Genomic DNA, 17,917 nt, shown 5'->3' on the forward strand with positions numbered 1-17,917 from the left:
TGCGTGCCCAACCATGCACCAATCTCTCTGTAACCACACTCCAATGTACAGTATACGGTGCTTTATTGTCTATTTGACAATTTACGAAATTAAGAAACATGGTGTGTTGAAGAAGACTTGAAATTGGAGATTGAACCATAAACTCCTCAGGAAAATGTGTACTGTTGTTATTAATCAAGTGAGACATACAGTAGAGTCATTTTCTCATGGACTTCTACAGAAACTGACTTATTTTTTGCAACAAGTAAGTTGCCATCTGCTGGTGATTCCATAGAATACAGGCTTCAGGCACTTCATCACCTGTTGACTATGTCCATTTCCATTCACAATCTTTGACTCAACTGCACTGACTCAAAGTTTAGCAGTTGCCTTTGGCTTCATGACCTCTGACCTCTCTGAGCAGAGAGTAAAAGTGAAAGGCTGCTCCCTTCCAGGGAAATATGAGGCACAACACTGACCGGAAATGAGATCTAAGCATGAATGATTACAAATAGTGAGCTAATGACGCTGTGAAGTGCCTGAACGCTGACTGGTAATCCTGTGACTCATCATGGTTATATCAAGAAGATGAGGCGTTCTCATTTCCCATTGTAGATTCATTGGGAAATGAGAGGGGGGGGGGGGGGGGGGGGGGGGGGGGGCATTGTCTCTCCTTCCTCACTCTGAATAACTAGGACAATGATGGCAGTATTCAAACATCAAAGAGCACATGAACATGAGAACATGAAGAAGGAGCAAGGATCCAAAACAACAGTACTTAATGTGTTTGTTACCTTTCTCTGCTTAAAACTTTAATTTTTCCTTTTCGTGTGAGGCTGTTGCAATTACTTGGGCTCCAGTAGAGAGCAGTCAAAGAAGCGAACGACAGTTCCCCTCATTTTATGTTGTTGAAATTTGTGATTATTTTACGCCCAAGATATCCAGCAATATGTTGCAATGTTAGTCCCGATTATAATGGTAATGTTTGGATTTCATTTTCACAGGAAATAATACAAAAGATGATGATGTGATTTTTTGCGAGGGCCTGAAACAAACAAGGAAGTTCTCTTACATCTTGAGAGTAGGTTTTGTATTTTGGGACATCTACGCAACACAATGTGTCATCGATAATGGTATGTTGTTGTGACAAATTTAACCTTCATCGAAAAACTGCAGCTCGGGTGATTTGGACATTGTACTTGGCCATATCGAAAATATTTGGATTAACTGTTCAGCTCTAGTTGAGCTGACATTTAGCAGCCACCATAGCAACACTAACTAAATACAGCACGGTAAATGCACGAAGAAGAATATGAGAAAGCTTTGATCAACATTTCAGTGAAGACTTTACTCACTGAACTGAAGATAACGTGATGCTGTTGTCGGGGAAAATAAAAACAACTTAAAAGTTTGAATAGTGGCTGAATTTGAGACTCAGCAAGATGTATGTTTTTTTCAGTCCCTACTACTTGTACTGACTTTAAACTCTGAGTTTTAATGAAATGAATAACCTTTCCTCTGTAATCCGCTCGTGCGTTAATACAATCCGAGGAGGCGACACCACGGCTCTCAGTTGTCAACTGTCTCAATCATTCATCGTCATTTACATTTCACACAAAGTTTAAAGTGGCTCCGATTCACTTTGTGTGTGAGTGAAGTGTTGGTATCGAGAGCTACCGTCTGATAGTTGTCTGTGGCCGCATGCCTGAGGCCTGACTGTCGTAAAAACTCACTCTAATCAATTAAAGCATACAGCTGCAGTGTGTGGAGCCGATCGTGTTTCCCCGCTCAGAGCACCTGCCATCGGCCATGATCACAGCGCTCCGCGGCTCAAGACCCACTGACTCACACTGGCCTCACAGTTGGCCCGTCCACTGGCAGGGCATCCACACACACACACATACACACACCAACGCATGCATACAGATCGACTTACACAGTGGCGTGCGTGCCAACAGCTAACACGCTCCTCCACGCACAGCCTCACAAACTTTGTCATTTTATTTTCGTGCCCGTCACAATTTCACACGTCTTTTCCGGGCGTGGTTGGATAATCCCTCGCCGGGCTGCGGCGTGCCGAGCTAAGACCGTCACGACCTCGGAAAAAAAAGAAATTCGGGGCACTTTCTTGGTTCTTGGGCGAAACTTCATCCGACATTTCCAGGAGCTTTTCTCGTGGAGGATTGAATGCCCCTCAACATGCTCGGTCAAAGTAGAACTTTGTGAAGTGCAGTGAAGATGACCTCAACATCTGAAAGGTAGAAAACTGTGTCATTTGTACATGATTCACAATAAACATTATTATAAGGTCATTTCCCCAAAAGGAAACAGATAACATAAGAGGAAGAAAATAACTATAAATAAAGTTTTTAGGTCCAGAAATTGTCACCAGTACGGCAATAGTATGAAGAGCTGAGCATGGAGAAAAACTTCACATGGAATACATAGAAAATATTACTAACATATACTTGACCCTGTTTACATATCAAGCAACCCCAACCCAAAGGTTGAGAAACTCTCAGACAGACATCAGCAGTTATAGTTATAGTTCACTGGGCCCCAGAGAATCTGCTACATTAAGTGGGAATTGTATCTGTTGCTTCCTGTATGATTCCTCTATTTTCATCACTTTCCAGCTCAAAAAAAGAGTTAATTAATTGATCGACAAACAGAAAAGTAATTGCTGACTATTTTGCTAATAATTCATTCATCCATTTTGATAAAACCTTTTACGATTTTTCTTTGAAGACAATCTCTCTGATTGCAGCTTTTCAACTGTGTTTCGGTTCAAAGTTTCAACTTTGAACTTTAAACTGAATATTTTGGGGTTTTGGACTGTTGGTCGGACAAAAAGAAATTTGAGAGATCATTTTCTTACTGAACTTGATATGGGCATATTTCAATATTTTCACAAATTATATTAGAAGAGATAAAAAAAAATAGAATGAGATGCATTTTTAACATGTTAGTTTCTAGTGGGCTACAACATGGCTTTTCTGGACATGTAAGGTCTCATCAAGGTGATTATGACTTTAAAGCTATTGTTAGGACAGAAAAAAGAGATATTAGAATGAGACAAAACAAGAAAATAGTGAAGAGGAGACTGGGTTAAGAACACTCAATCATTTTCAAAGAGCTCATAGTTATGGAATAAAACTTTTTCAGAGAATGACTCAATGTCCCCCTTGTGGAATGATAGAGTATGCCTGCGTGTAATGGACAGTACAAATGGGAGCATGTCCATCAATCTTGGCCCATGAATCACAGCAAAGGCCTCATGGCTGTGGGACTCTGGAGAATAATCTGGTCCAGCAGTTCGTCTGTTCTCCACAGTAACAACTCATCACTGTGAAAACACGCTCATGCTTGGAGAGTGGAGTCAGACCTTGTTAAAAACGAGGATTACCTCAGCCATTCTGCACGGTGAAGAGGCCGAACTCTCCGACAGAGACATTCTTTCCAGTCTACCGTTGGGACGGGAATGGGCCCACCAGCTCCCAAATGAGAGCCAGAGAAAAGTTGTTGGTTAATAATGTTGCTGTGTCCGGTAACGGATAACAACTGTGTCTGTTGGTCTGTTAGAGACTAGTAGAAACTATGTTTAGTAGCATTGCTCTTGTACTATGAGAGTAACTTGTCTGACTGTAGACTGTGGTGTATATCTATATTTTTGCTTCTAAAAACCTAATGTGACTTTAATCACATTTTCAGTTGATGGTTTGTTTCTCAGAAACCACGTTCACCAGTCGAGAAAACTTACATATAGCGCCTTTGAAAAAATCATGTTTTTTATCCAGTATGCTCACAGTTATGACAACCAACCACACTTCACAATTTCACAATCGTAGATGAGAGATATGTCAACCATTTGTTTTGAAAGTGGTGGGGACACTTCTTTTCAGATACATTTTTGGTTTTACATTTCATAGTCAAATCAATTAATCTAGTTTAGTTTGATAGCAATTTAGGAGGCTAGATAAGACTGACGCAGCGGCCACCAGAGGATAGTTGTAAAATAATAGCACATGTTGCTAGCTACACATTTTAAAAGAAAAGGGCTGTAGAGTAGTAGGCTAGCCTAATTTACAGCAACCCAAACTGCACTATATATCCAAGCGGAAAAAGGGAGGTGGAGCTTGATAGGTTATTCTAACTGTTTGTCATATTCACAGAGAGAGAATGGAAAACGTGGACAAGAAGAAACTGTGTCCAGAATTTGTTAAAGTTTCCGATCGGCGCATGCAGGTTCCTGGTTCATTTTGGAATCAGTAGGCTAATTACTTTTTTGGACGACTAGTGCAGTGCCTGTGCCCTGCTTTTTCTATTTTCTATCTAAAGTTTACTATTATTAAATGTGTCAGATGTCCAATTTGCACCACTTGGGTCTCCAGAAATACACCCACAAAGTGTGTTCCTGAGATTGTACATGTTCTCAGAAGTGTTCTCATTTATTACATTTCTTTGTGTAGCTATTTGGTGGGGACAGCGTCCCCAGCGTAAATGACATCTTTGATGTCAACCATGAAACATCAAGACTTATTTTTATAGACTTTAAAGTGTGTGTACTTTGTCCAAAGGCAATTCAAGTCTTTGCTGACACCAACCAAGCTGCACACTTAGTGACCAACGACTGAGACATAGCCACCCCCAGCCATTGCTTAAAATCTAAATGAAGGCAAAGCGATTGTCTCACTGAAAAAACTTTTTTTTTTAAAGCTGATATGGATAATTTGATGCAATCGTTGATGTACCAGACAATCTCTGACGCCATCATTGCCCTAGACAGTTGAACATAATTAAATAATATTCATTACAGGAAAAGTAGACGCCTTACTGTACTGTGAGAGAGTGTCTGCGGCTTCCCAGTGGTGTCAGAGTGGGGGTTACGTGGGTGCTGTGGTCAAAGGTCATGGGTGACAGGGGAGGCTGTAAACAGCAGTGGTGGGCCACAGTGGGCAGGTACAGCCACGAGTTTTATTTATGAAGCTGCAGCCCAGCTCATGGTTGCCAGGGGCGACTCAGGGTCGTGACTGTGCCCACGGGGATAGGAAGTTGGTCACGGGGTCAGGGGGCGAGGGGCTGCGGTGAGGTTTTGAGTTTGTGGGTACAGAGGGGGTCAGATAGACAGGTGGGACGCTGCCGCAGACCAGCTCACACCTGCCCCGCCTGTCAATCAGCGACTGGTCACGAGTGTGTGTGGTTACAGTGAGAGTGTGTGTATGCGCGCGTGTGTTTTGTGAATGAGATGACAGAGATACAGAGAGAAAAAGATTTAATGACGTGTCTGTGATTATGTGTGTTGTTTGAGCTGTTGTATCTTGTGTTTGGTTGGGTCAATATGACCATTTGAACACGTAGTCAAAAGAGAGTGCTGTCGTCAGGCAGCACGTGGTACATTTTCTGTGTTAACCTTTCAAGTGTTGCAATTTCCCTGACACACTATGACTGTTTCTCGCTATAATTTGTTACTCTCTCACGAAATGCTCTCTCAGGTACCAATATTATGCACCATTTGATTTAATCTGAATCAATCTGTAGTATCAATGTAATGTAATTAGTGGCCTTAAAAGGACAGCGTGTTCGGTACACAACCCTAATAGTGTGAGATGGATATAATTTTTTTTTGTTGTTTATAATTTCTTCACAAAAACTGTGTGTGGGGGGGGCGGGGGGGCGTTGAAATTCATTCAACTTGAGTGAAACATTTTGATTTAACCCGGAGATGTTTGACTCCACAAAACAAGCTTCTTAAACGTATTCCTGCAGTGTGTGGGCATCAGGATAGACCAAAGCTATCAACTCTCGCAACTACCAGTTGGTTTCCCAGCATGCCTTGCAGTCGGGCCAGTCGGGTGCTCGGCTCCGTCTGGCTCTTATGTAGGGCTGACTGTGTGTGTGTGTGTGTGTGTGTGTGTGTGTGTGTGTGTGTGCGTAGTAGACGTACATTTGCTGTGTCAGTGGCAGGTGCAGATTAGACCAGTCGTTGTCCTGACAGTTGCAGTCGACCCAAAACAACACATGTGGTACACACACACACACACACACATACACACGGAGGACAAACAATGCTGCTTCAGTGAGTCAGCATTCTGTGTCTGTTTTGTGTCAAAAATACACTTTAAACTAAACACTTTCCATCATTACAATGAAGCTTCATCAATGTAGACGATTTTACTATATATTTAAATAATGATATTAATCAATAATATAAATTAATTTCATATTAATACCAATCCTTTTTATATGAGCTTGCTTTCACAGTTTGCTTTATTGTTCTTTTATCATTAAATGCAGAGTATAATATCTATTTTAATCATTTGAGCAGTCATTTGAGAAAGCACTGCAGCTACACTGCAACTGAAGAGTATGAATCTACTAATATCAATGATACAAAAACTAACAAGATGACAATATGATTTATTTAAGCAAATATTACAAACTGTAATCTTAAATGATGCACACGCGTGCAGTCAGTAACAGGGAAGGATTATGACTCTCACACTAAAGCAGTCTTTCAGTCACCTTCCCCAAGGAAGTTATGTTTTCACCCCTTGTTTGTTCGTCAGCAGGATTACGCAAAAACTACTGAACAGATTTCCATGAAACTTGGTGGAAGGAAGATGCAATTTTTGACATTCTAATCTAGTGGGACTATATGGACTGCAATTTTAACTGATATCAAAAATAATGTGAGTCAACTAATTGATCAAAAAACCTTAAATGTTTATTTTCAGCCCTGGTTTCATATAAAAGCTTCCCTAAAACACACACAAGATCTCTATCTCACAAAGTTATTAAAGATATTGATTTAAAAAAAAATAAATTGGATCCGACCCCAAATATCTTGGCCCATGTCCCATCATTCCAACAAGTTCCGTGGAAACAAATCGACGGACCAAATGAAGAGGGGGAAAACCTACTCTTCTGACATTAAGAACATTTTTACTAAATTATCATATAAAGAGCAGTGAAACACATTTCATCTGTGGGCGTTTTCACACTTGAATGTCCGGACCAAGGTCCGAAACAACGGCCGTGTTTTTGTTACAACGTTTACATTTGATCTGGTTGATTATTCTTTCACATTGCAATTTTGTGAGCGCACTAAAGAACTCTACATGACATACCTATGTCCTGTCATCAAGCCCTACATGTGCTGCATTTCCCTGTACTTCCAGTTTTGCTCATATTCTTGCTCTCTCTTCCATTCTGAAAATAAGTTATACATTTCAGCAGTTTTATCCTTTTTTTTTAAGTTGACCTTTTATTGTTTCGTCGGACCAAACTGCAATGAAATATTTCATCTCCTCCTCTGCCAAGATGCTACCACGTTTAATTTTTACTCTCATTTTTCTGGTTCTTTTTCTTTCTCTATGATAGCTAGCCACCTCAACTTCCTGTACTTGGTCCGAAAGTGTGAAACATCTCAATGATTATTTTCACACTGCTTGCGAACCAAACCATGGTTGAGTTTGGTCGGGACGGAGACCACCTCTTTTGGTCGGTCCAAATTTTGGTCCATTGGTCCAGACTGTGGTCTGCGGAACCTTTCACACCTGCAATTTTGGTTCGGACCAAACAAGGTTGGTCTGAAAGCGGCAAAGATAACTTAAGAAACAAATACTTTCCTCTTCGGAGTCAGACTGCACTGTAGTGGTTTGTGATTTAGCTTTGTACCAAACAGCAGCAGACCAACAGTTTGTGCTGAGCACCGTGAACATAACACAGAAATTACTTCTGAAAATAATGTGAATCTGCCACTTCACTAGTCAAGTGGTGACCATGCAAACTGTCCCACTTAAATGTCTGTCTACTTAGCTTTTCTTCAGATATGTTCATAAGTATAAATATGAGGTTTTGTGCTTTTAGACTTTCTCATGTGTTCACCCTGCAACAATATGGACACGCGTGAAGGACGAACACAGGGTTCCGTGCAAGAGGGGAACAAAAACCTGTCGTCTCTAGAGGGCGCTAATCCCGCTGTACTACCAGTGTGTGTGTGTGTGTGTGTGTGTGTGTGTGTGTGTGTGTGTGTGTGTGTGTGTGTATGTGTGTTTCGGAGGCCATGAAGGGCCCATGGGACTCTCCAGTTGCAGGCCTGCAGACTGGCTGGCACCCTCAAAGTAGCTTCTTCATCCTGGAGACAGCTGTTGTCTCCGTGACGACACGATTGGCCAATGAGGGAGCGTGTGGGGAGGGGGCAGTTTGGGAGTTGGGTTGGCCTCTGTGTGTGTCTGTGTGTGTGTGTGTGTGTATAGGCCTATGTGTCTATGTGGCTATTCATATCGAGTGGCAAGGATCAAGTAGTCCCATTTATGCGTAAATAAATACAGAGAGAAAACTAAGATTCTACATAGTGTTTGCACAGCTTTTGTTTGAATGGCTGTGCCGAAGAGTGTGTGTGTGCGTGTGTTTGTGCGTGTACGTTGTTGCGTGCGTGCTTGTGTGTGTGTGTGTGTGTGTGTGTGTGAGCAGAGAAGTCCAGTTGGCTCTGTGCAGTAAACACCATTCCTTCAGTCCCACTGTGGCAAAAGAAAAGACTCTATATAGATTCAACAACAAGGAAACATAATTCTGGGTCTGATCCTGCAGTTAGCAGCTGGACGTGTAAAGAGCCTGCTGGGAGCAGACAGGTTTCACTAAAACAGTGTTAGCTTACATTCAGCTCACATGCCTGACCACAGCTGAACTGTGCTGTTTGTTCGACATGTGAGCACACAAACAAATATGCATCTGTGCTCACAGATACAGTACAACATTCATGGCCAATTCTGCAGCGGACCACTTAAGCCTAATGATAATGCTTAGTGCCAAATCATGAAGTGGTTTGACTCTAATGTACTTGGATAAACCCCCAAGAACAGCACAGGGCTTGGCATTGATTGTGATGTGTTACAAAGCTGCTATGAATTATTATTTTTCTAGATTGATTATATGTGTAATCATCTGGCATGTATTAGTCACACATCACACCTCACAAAATATACAAAATATAAGAAATACAGATGTAAGAATTGCGAAAATATGAAAGAATATAAATATCAATAATGTACATAAAATAGTATAATCTTTTACCAGAAATGTGCATGAGAACGGGGTAACACGGATATGCAAATATGCCAGGATTTGTGTTTAACAGAGTCCAGTGTCTCTCCAGTGTTTACTTTACTGTAATGGTGCAGTGAAGCTGTATGAGCCTATGTCCTTCTCTCCACCACAGCTTCAAAAGTCTCCAGCTTGCAGCCTATTACGGAGCAGGACGTCTTTGAAAATGCTTGTTTTGTCTGACCAACAGTCTAAAATCTAGGAGTACGAAATTTAGTATCACATAACCCAGAGAAACGTAGCATATCCTCACAAATGGCGAGCTGAACGATTTAAATAAATAACCAATTAACACAATCGAAGCTCATCGAATGGACAAATCGTCCCCAATGTTTTTGCTGTATGTGGACCCGCGTTGCAATATAATTCTAAAATAGAGAGAAAGAGAGAGAGAGAGAGAGAGAGAGAGAGAGAGGAGAAAAAGAAAGACAAAAGTGAAAAAAAAAGGGTAGATTAGATAGATTTTAGTTATCTACCCAGGTACAGCGAAACCCCCCACAGTCAGACTGGCCATGGGGTAAACAGGGACAGATCCCTGTGGGCCATCGCATCGGTTATATTTTGTTCTTCTTTGTTTTATGCTTTCTCTCAGGTATTCTACCTGTGCAAAGACCTGCAACAATGCATCCTTTAATCAATTAGTCAGATAATCAGCAAATATATAAATAATCTAATCGATGAATCATTTAATGCAAAATTTACACCTACAAAACTGTTGTTTTTTTTGCATAAAGCATGTGACATAATCATAATGCTCACCAGGGACGGACTGGGACTAAAAAACGGCCCTGGACTTTTTCCACCAAATAAGCTAGAATTTAATTGCCCTTCCGAATACCAGCCCCGCCGAAGGCTGTCTGGTGGACTGTTGTTCTGGACTTCTCCAGAACTTCCAGATGGCCAGTCCGCCCCTGTTCTCGCTCATTTAACACTTAACGTTATTTGGGGGACATTTTCCGGTATATTCTAACATTTTCTAATCCAAACAGTCAGCAGATTAATCTAGAGAATAATCAGGAGGGTAAATATTGTAAATAATCATCACTTTCATCTCCAGTTCAGTGACTGTAAAATGGAAAAAGAGGAGATGACCAATCCTCCATCGACCTGAGCTGACAGGTGGAGCTCGGAGATTGAAAAAAACTAAACATCTTGGCTATTTTTACCAGGTGAGTGAACAAAGGACAAAGTATAAAGTGATTGGCCAGATGATGCAGTGACGGGGCATGACATTTGCTCCACAGGAAGGGACCCCGCACCTCCGAACACAAAGTCCTGTGAACTCATAACCCTGTGCTGGAAAAAAAGTGCCTATGTAGTCTGAAGTAGGCAGAGGGCAATGACTCTGGGACAGGTGTGTGTGTGTGTGTGTGTGTGTGTGTGTGTGTAGGGGCATTATGTACAGTTTTTCACATCCTTCATTTCAGACTTTGTCAGTCTCTTATATATAATATATATATATATGTATATATATATATATATACACATATATATATACATACATTCCACGCAAACCACAAGCAAACCATGGCCACAAGCTCTGATGAGAGCAGTGCGGATGAGCCAAATAAATAGGTCTACCAGCAGCTGGTGCAACGAGACGAGATACCCTTTCTCTTCAGTCGACGAGGATGAGTCTTTAGAACTATCCAAATGAACTTGTCTCCTCTCTACCTTTCCCTCTTTCTACAGCTCCAACCACTACTACTGTCAACAATTAATTTCATTATTCTATTGTATAAATTATACATTATGTAGAAAGTATCTTGGATTTAAAGTTCAAAAGCCATTCATGTAAAATACAATGCACACACGCATCCAACTGTTGCAAACTGTTGCAACTCACAAACAGATAAGCGGTCATTGATTAATTGATAATTGATTGCAGCCTAATTTATCATAATTAAAAAAAACATATTTTCAAACATATTTTCTTGCATTACTTTGAACTCCTCCTCCTCCCCTGCTGTCCACTCATCTACTCATCTCCAAAACACGAGTGACCTTTGACCTTCTGACCTGCAGTGCTGTGATTGAACAGCAGAAACGCAACAGCTGAAAATGTTGTAAAACCTTTTTTTCTCCTCTCTCTCTGAACTTCCAGTGAGGTTTGTTTGGCCAGTCAGTTCTTGGCAAACAGGCTGCACAGATTCAGGAACGGTCGGAGGGATGTCTGCGACTAAGCATACGGTACCGAGAACACGATGAGGATGAGCTCGTTCATTGGTTCACTACTTACTCTCCTGGTTTTCCAAAGATATCATGCAACGACGTAACATCTCACATATTTTTTTCGATTTTAAACTTTTAAAGCTTCTAAATGCTGCCTTTCATTTGATTAAGGGGGGGGGGGGGGTCAGGGTTGTGGTTGTGGTTTGTGTTTGTTGTCGTTGTAAACAAAATTTAAAAACAATTCACTACATCTACCCGTCTTCTTTCGCTTTTCCGCCACATTTTATTATCTGCATCTGTCAGAGGAAAAGGGAAAACTCCATTGAATAAGGTGCCATTAATGCGCCTATTAACAACTGCCATTAAAAAACTGAGAAGAATAGTGTACAACGAATCATGTTGCAATATCTTAGCTGGTTGTGGCACAAGAACTCAACCATAGCTCAACAGTCACTTTGGTCGTTGGAGCACCATCGCCCGAGTTAAGAAAGACACATGAGCCCTGCTGAATTTCCCTGAAAATACTTGAGCAGTTGATAGTCAAAGAAATATCTTGTTAAATGGGACATTTTTAGCCCTGTGAGACACTCCATCTTGCTCTCCACTGCTGTCAAGGCATCCTCTGCTTCCCTAGTAGCTGGACAGAGAAACCGGACACTAACTAGTCAGAGGGGGGAGGTCAGGTCGAGGTCAAGGCCATCATCCAGAAATCATCAGGAGCAGCCGGTGATCAACGGGTTCGAGGTGTCGTAGGGGACGAGAAGAAACACTCATCTGAGCACAGTCAGACACTTCTGCTACAACAGATGACAGAGGACAGATTTCTGTAGGTAGGACTTAGATTCAACCATGAGTCGAGCTGAGCTACATCAAAAATATTGTGTCACCTACCAATACAAGTGTCTGACCACATAGACAGTATCAGATTATCAGAAATCTTTATCCCCCTTCACCCCAACGATGATTTCTTTTCAGTTCCTTCACTTTTGTTTGGTAATATAGAATATACTGTAAAAAGATTTAAAAGCATTTATCATAAACATATTTGATAGAATGCATTGAGTTTGGATGAAACCTGTTCATCAACAGTCCAGACTGGGCAGCAGCTCTAAAATAACACTAGATGGTAATGAGTGATGCCACAAAACATCTCTAAAAACTTAACAGGCAAAAGCTTTTAGTCCTATTCTTAAGTTTGCTTAGCAAGAAATAAAGTCAGCCAAGGATACAATGTGAAGAAAGAAGCTGTCCAAATAGAATTTCCATGAAGAGGAGGATTTGTTTATTTTATTTTGTTTACAAGATACAGGATGAATTGGGATGTGAATTGAAGTTGTAATGATGATTATTTAAGAACACTGAAACACCAACCAACAGCCAGCTCAGGAAACTTATATTAATCTCCATCAGGGGTGAATTATTAGACTACATGTGAGTCAACAAAAATGTACTGTGAAAATGACACAGTTCTGGAAAAGAGTACAAGCCAAATGCATGCTGGGACCGTCTGCAACCTCACAACCCTGAACAGGATGATTGAGTACAGAGGATGGATGAAACTTTACAGTCCAACCTGGAAAACACCACAATAAACATACACTACATTCATAATACGAGAACACCAGAAGACTCTCATCTTTCTAATGATGGCTAACAATATACAACATATAGTATTTTTCTAAGTGTCTAAAACCAACTATGTTAGTACGTCTTCATGTCCCACTTTACTATTCTGTCTGCGGCTTTCAGACACAAGCACATTTGTTCATTTTGAAGACCTAAATCTTTAAAGGTGGTTCAGAAATAAAATATAGAATTTCTTAAAAAGACCCACGGTGAAATATGATGGTGACAGCATCATGCTATGTTCTCTGTTTTTGGCAGCAGGTTTGATGGAAAGCTTGACAGAGCAAAGTACGCAGACATCCTAAAGGAAAGCTCAGGACCTCAGAGTGGGCTGAAGCTTCACCCTCCAACAGCACAATAACAAACAAAGCACACAGACAACACAACAGAAGGAGCATGTCTGTGTTTCCTTTTGATAAATTAGCAAACATTTCATAATCAATGTAGATTGATGAGGGGGAAATAATTTGGCAATTACATAACGAGTCCCAGACCCCGCTGCTACAGAGAGCTGATCCCCGGCTCATTCAAAACAATTAACAACAAACATGAACCCAATTACACCCAAACAACCACAAACAACCCCCCAACCCAACTACATTCTCACCCAGAACACCCTAAAAAACACACACCCACCAACCACTGACCAACAAAACAACCCTGCAAAACATCACCTTACCACCCCTGCAATGAAACCCAAAACCCTGAACATATGGTCTAAACAAAGCACATACAAATTAAGACTTTAAAACCATGACAAATGAGACCTTTTCTAAATCCTGAGAAACATGAACTTCACCTAGCAAAACCCAACCATACAAAAACCCATTTTCATTGAGAAACCCCTTCACCATCAACTTTCCGGGACCCCCAAAACAAACAAACAAACCACACAAATCGGATTGATTACCAACGACCCCCCTTTCCCACAACCAACAACCACCACCACACACACAAAAACAAGTCAGTACACTTCTCACACCCCCACCCTCACCTCACACCACACACCACCACAAAAAGCCAAGGTATCACACTCACCCACAACCACCAAACAAACCCACACTAACAACCAAACTCCCTAACTCACACACAACCTCACACCACCTCAGAGGAGAGGACAAGACAACACTAAAACTTTAAACTCACCTCTTCACAACAACGTACCATGTCCTGTCCCTGAGGGAAAGGCACACAAAAAGCACACAGTCGTGACCTGCTGACATCCAACTCACCAAAACCACCCCTGCAGTCTAACACTCTCCTCCTTCTCTCTAATAAAAACCCATGCTAATAGAGATTACCATACATAACCAACACAAACAACTCACCAAACCTCCACCCACATAATACCCATACCAAACCTCCACCCTTTAACAAAAACAAGCATAATCAGAACAGATTATGAAACCTGAACACAACAATACTACAAGCAAAACCTGACAAACCAGGAGAACACTTTTGCAAAAAAACACAAACTTTAGTTACTTTATGTATATAAATAAACATTACAGAACTACATTTAAATAAGACTCCATTTTACAGAATTTTATAGAACCATACTTTATTTGATTGTTAAAAATCATCTATTTATTAATAAAATAAAATTTCTATTTCACCAAAATACCTAACTCACATATGAAATCCTTCATTTACTGCATACAAATCCCTTTCTTTATCATCTGCCTTAAATATCTAGAAAACTCAATTCTCTCTATTACAATTCAACCTTCTACAATCTCAGCAATGTAAAGTTTTTTTTTTTTTTTAATACAGACAGGCGAAAGTCATGCACCTTCAGCTGTATTTATTGTACCTCAATGCTTCACAAACTGTCAGTCCATTTAATAATTTAATCCTCATGCACATAAAATCGATCCCTAGTATAATAATTTTTTCTCACTAAACAGTGTAATATCTACACATCAAAACAATAATAATTACACATTTCTTCAACAAAGCATATATAAGTACAGAAACTGAAACACATACTTAAAACTTACATATTCTCAGTTCAAACTTATTCATACTTTTTTTTGTTTAAATAACAGCCGTAGTGGTAACAGACTTTGAGCTCTTTTGTCGGAACATGTGGTTTGAACAATGCAATGTAACATCGTGACCAATTCACTGTTGCAGTACATCCCCTCTCTATCCGTCTCTTTCTACTGGACGCTATCAAATAGTGCTGAAAAAATATTTCAGAAAATCAGAATATGAATTCAAAACAGTGAGACTAAGGCCCATCCAGTCGTGATTAGGATTTTTGTTTCTCTGGTCAGTGAGTCAGAAGCTTGTTTTGTTTATGTTTCTGAAATCCCAGCTGGCCAGAAAGTATCCACTCCCCAGAGCCAAACAGAGGAAATGGTCAAAGGGTCACAACCTTTTCAGCCATCGGGTTCACGTCCAATCAGAAGGTCACGGATGCTGACGGGGGATTCAGTGTTTCAGAGTCTGTCAGTGAATCAGTCTGTCTGTGTTTTCGGATCTGAAACTGCTTCATTGCAATGCAGGTTTCTCTACAGATGAGTCCAGTTGTGATTGTTTGACCTCTGTTATAAAACCCTAAATTCAATAGATGTAAGCAATCTGATTCCTGGTTATTCTGATAACTTTGTTAAGAATCTAATGATGACATTTTGTAGACCAGTTAAATATGTACTCAGTAAATACTAATACCTTAGTGGAATGCTTTTTATAGTGTTGCAATTGTCCAGACTAAACAAATTAAATCAGAAATTTTTTAAAAAAATACTTGATTATGTTTTATTCCATTATATTTGCATTGATATTAGTTGCTTTACACACATATTCAATATCATCTGTGCTCCCCGGTGATCACATTTCATCATCTTTTTTTACATTATTATTGGTTGGAAAATAAAAAAAAATATTCAAGTAATCAAATCATATCTGGTGAAAGAGATAACGCTGAATTGCCAGCGATTTGTGATGAACACACGTTAGTAAGTTTGAGATACAAAGGAGCCTTTCAAAGTCAGGTCATTCAATACCTTAAAGGGACTTAAATACGGGAAAGAAATACCTTAAAATTTTGTTTTAAGCATCAGTGTTGTTTATAATGTGTGAAACAGCTAGTTTTTCATCCCAATTGAGATTAGAATGTCTTTATAGTTCTGAAAACTAAGATATAGCTCTGCAGCCGTATGGTTCGCTGTTGTCCATACGAAGCTGTAAACAGCACATTGTGAATGTTTACTGCTGGTCTGGTTTGCCGTTGAACTTGGCGTCCCCACCCTGCTCGTGTCTAGTCCGCTGTTTGACACTAAACTATCACATTTCCAAAACAGCGGTGCCTCTCCATGTGGCCGATGAAATGTTCAATGATGCTTGGGTTTCAGCTCTTCAGCGGCCTGATTTCTGGGGCTCACACCACGGCGTCCCCCGGGTGCCCTGCCCCTGCCGGACCAGCAGCCCCACCTTGGTGGAGTTTGGACCTTGTCAGTCGGAAGCGGGCCCCTGGGAGCCATTTACAAGCCGGCCCTGAGCTTGCAGGGTGGCGCTTGTTCTCCTCACTCTCCTCTGCTGGGTGTTAAAAGAGAGAGTCTTAAAAATGGAGCAGCCATACGTGCGGCAGACCAGAGCTTTAAATGAGCTTTTCATCGAGATGGGGGTCGAGTTTTCTCCTCTTACAGCCGAAAGCACTCAGAGCCAAGGCCAGCCGCCTGCTGACAGGTCGACCATCACAGTGGATTTTTCTGTGGTGATGTGTGGCTAGGTCTGGATTTTCATGTTTACATTGTTTTTTTTAATAAAAAAAGAATAATAAATATATGAGGATATTTTGAATAAGCCTTCAAAGTGCTCCTGTGAACTGGTCAACCAGAGTCAGAGCACACAGCAGGACAAGGGAACAACGTTCCTCACACTCACTGCTGTGGCCATGGCTTGCAATGCAAACATTAGCTAGTCTACCTGCTGATCAGTAATGCTAAGTGAGAAACAACATGAATATACTGTAAGTGTGATGACATGTTCTGCCTCAAGATCATACACATTACACTCATCCTTCTGGGTCAGCTTCAATTTTGCTCTGCTCCTCTGTGGGTAGTAGAGTTGAGGTAGTGAGCAGAGATTGGTGACTTGGTGCCTTCTTAGACTGGAGATATACATGCTTTGTAGTGAAGTGTTCACATAGACAACCAGATGCTTTGTGAGTGTAATTCACATACTTGCAATGTACTGCACGTGTGTGTCACTGGAGTATTCAATTTTTTTGCATCCTGCAAGACTGGAGAAAATAAACCTATAGTTACTTTCGAGATCACAGCAGAGAAAGCAGTCACATCGCAATCATAGATAGTATGTGAAGCCCATAAATGAATGACGCCGTGACCATGGCTTGTATTGCAGCAGATGCTAAATTGCTCTTCCTGCAGTGAATCAATGTGAATGAATGTAACAGAAAAAAGCGCGGTAACTAGCAGAGCTGTATGAATGTGTGTATGAATGAATGTGTGTGAATGAATGAATGTTCACCCATTCCTCTCAGCTGTGTTTGTGTAGCTCCCTTATGCTACAATTTGTGTTTAAAGGGTAAAAACATGCTCACACAAAAAAAAAATCTAGCTTTGAAGTTCCTATTCTGGCAGAACAACTCTGTGAGCCTTTAAACCATACTTGCAAGCAAGCATTTCTGCTCCACGTGCGTGGGCCGGACCCCCCTCCCCTACATGCTTGCAACCGCCCAATACTGTCACACACGCTCGCTCGACAAGTTGACTTTTGAGACTTTGGGGGCAGGGCCAGTGACTGATGATCCCCTCCTTTTATTGGTCACTTGGCGCACCCCAGTACCCAGACTAACTCTGATCCTCTAACCCGCTACTTGGCAGCAGAATCATCAATAATATGTCGGGGGAAATGTCAGAGTTGAAGAAAAAAGAGGAACATTGATTCATTCACTTCACTTTACTTGATAGATAGATAGATAGATAGATAGATAGATAGATAGATAGATAGATGTGAATAAATATATGGTGTAAATATAGTTACCACAAAACTAGTATAAATTATA

General features: G+C 40.8%; 1 long non-coding RNA gene across 1 annotated transcript; it reads left to right on the plus strand.

Annotated features, from left to right (window-relative positions):
• The first annotated feature begins 2,000 nt into the window (after positions 1–2,000).
• LOC124850121 lies at positions 2,001–11,392 on the plus strand. The gene is made up of 3 exons (XR_007030989.1): positions 2,001–2,237; positions 10,142–10,253; positions 11,189–11,392. It is a non-coding gene; the product is annotated as an uncharacterized LOC124850121 (long non-coding RNA).
• The last annotated feature ends 6,525 nt before the right edge of the window (positions 11,393–17,917 follow it).

This window comes from Scophthalmus maximus, chromosome 7 (assembly GCF_022379125.1).
Source record: "Scophthalmus maximus strain ysfricsl-2021 chromosome 7, ASM2237912v1, whole genome shotgun sequence".
Classification (NCBI taxonomy): domain Eukaryota; kingdom Metazoa; phylum Chordata; class Actinopteri; order Pleuronectiformes; family Scophthalmidae; genus Scophthalmus; species Scophthalmus maximus.